Genomic DNA, 2152 nt, shown 5'->3' on the forward strand with positions numbered 1-2152 from the left:
TGGGCGGGGGGGCTTTCCCGTGCCTTGTGGGATGTTTGGCAGCATCTTTGGCCTCTACTCACTAACAACCCTCTCCTCAAGTGTGACATCAAAAACATCAAAAACATCTCTTGGCATTGTCAAATGTCAAGTGCCCCATGTGAAAACCACTGAATTAGATTATCCTTTACAGCTCTGGGAACCAGAAGTCTGGGGGCTCCGGCAATCTAGCAGAAAGGTAGGTCTCAAGAAGACGCACATCCGTGAGAACTATCATCCCACAGAGGAAACCCTGCACCACAAAGGGCTCGTTCTGGAATCTCTGGTTGCTGAGGCTTTGCTGATCTGCCAAGAGCACCCACACCTTCCCACCTCTGGCCATGGCAGGACATGGCATTTGGTTTGACTGGTGTTTGTTCAGAAAGTACACCAGAGAGAGACTTTTCCTGGCATTTTCTGTCACATTTCATATGGCAGTCCAACATTTCCTGCTTGTAAGCAATAGGGATTGATTCTGGGTAAGTAGAAAAATAATTTACTGGGAGGTTAACAGGAAGGTTACCTAATAACCTTCTAAAATGCTTTGAGAAATGATCTGCATCCATACTATAAGTTCATTAAGAAGCTGAGTATTATTAACCTTTTAAGTTAAAGACTGGGAGTTAAAACCTCCCCTTAATAACATGCCACAACTAGATACATCAACATGATTTATCACTATTATATCAATAATTCTAGTTCTATTTATTGTATCTCAACTGAAAAATTTCAAAATATACTTATCCTTCAGTTCTAAAACTAAAATCAACTAAAACACCAAAACACTCTGCCCCTTGAGAAACAAAATGAATAAAAATTTATTTGCCTCTTTCATCACCCCAACTATAATGATTACCTATTGCCATTTTAGTCATTATACTTCCAAGCTTTCTATTGCCCACACACAACCAAATGTTTTATAACTGCACAATCTCTATCCAACAGTGACGAGTTCAACTCACATCAAAACAGATAATGGCTATCCACAACTATAAAGGACAAACTTGAACACTAAATCTCATGTCAGTAATCTTATTTATTGGCTCAACAAACTTGCTCGGTCTCTTACCACACTCATTTATGCCCACGAAACAACTTTCAAGAAATTTAGTTATAGCAATTCCTTTATGAGCAGGAGTTGTAATCACCGGCTTCCACCATAAAACAAAAGCATCTCTGGCCCACTTTACCACAAGGAACACCAATTCCCCTTATCCCCATGCCAGTAATTATTGAAACTATTAGCTTACTTATTCAATCAATAGTCCTGGCCATATGGCTAACAGCTAAGATTACAGATGGTCACCTATTAATCCATCTAATCAGAGGAGCAACCCTGGCCCTAATAAGCATTAGTATTACCACAGCCCTCATTGCATTTATTATTCTTATTCTACTCAGCGTTCTTAAAGTTGCAGTAGTCCTTATTCAAGCTTTCATGTTCACCTTATTAATAAGTCACTTCTCACATAACGCAAAGTGACCTAAAAACCCATGCATATCATGTAATAGTAAATCCCAGCCCCAGCAGGAAGACTGAAAAAGCAGACTCAGAAAACAGTTAAGAACCAAGGGCCTCTCCTCTCAGTCCAATACTTTATTACACGAAGACTCTGATTAGGATGCTGTTATTGTGGCCACAACCACGGGACACTCTTGCTGCCCCCGGATACTTGACCCCAATGCTGTCACTATGAATATTTTCCAATTTCACTGTGATTTTGCATCAGTCTCCCATTGCAATCTCTAATAGGTTTTATCCACACTTGGTAGCCCTTGCATACAGAATGTAGGAAATGTTGAGTGTGGTCAGAGAGCCCTGATCCATCCTCACACCACACTTGATCCATTTTCACTGCCTCTGTGAGCCTCTTTCCTGGAGGTTTGCTCTCCAAGCTGCTATAATGGCTTCCTTCTCAAAATCCGTATCAGATATGCAGTGATTCTTGGTGCTTAGAAGCTCTCAACCAGTGGCAGCTAACTATAACTAATCCTATCAGTGGGGAGGAATTCAACTGGTTTCACCAGAACCACTGCACTTTTTTCCTTTGACCCTCTCCCTTTTCCTTATCCTCTCAGGGTTGCTTCTTATGGCCCTTGGGAGTATCCCTACCCCACCAGAAAGATTTCTCTC

At 41.2% G+C, this 2152-nt stretch overlaps 1 pseudogene; it reads left to right on the top strand.

Annotated features, from left to right (window-relative positions):
* Positions 1-824: 824 nt before the first annotated feature.
* LOC114890371 lies at positions 825-1501 on the top strand (annotated as a pseudogene).
* Positions 1502-2152: the final 651 nt, after the last annotated feature.

This window comes from Monodon monoceros, unplaced genomic scaffold (assembly GCF_005190385.1).
Source record: "Monodon monoceros isolate NGI ecotype Baffin Bay Population unplaced genomic scaffold, NGI_Narwhal_1 Super_Scaffold_11, whole genome shotgun sequence".
NCBI lineage: Eukaryota > Metazoa > Chordata > Mammalia > Artiodactyla > Monodontidae > Monodon > Monodon monoceros.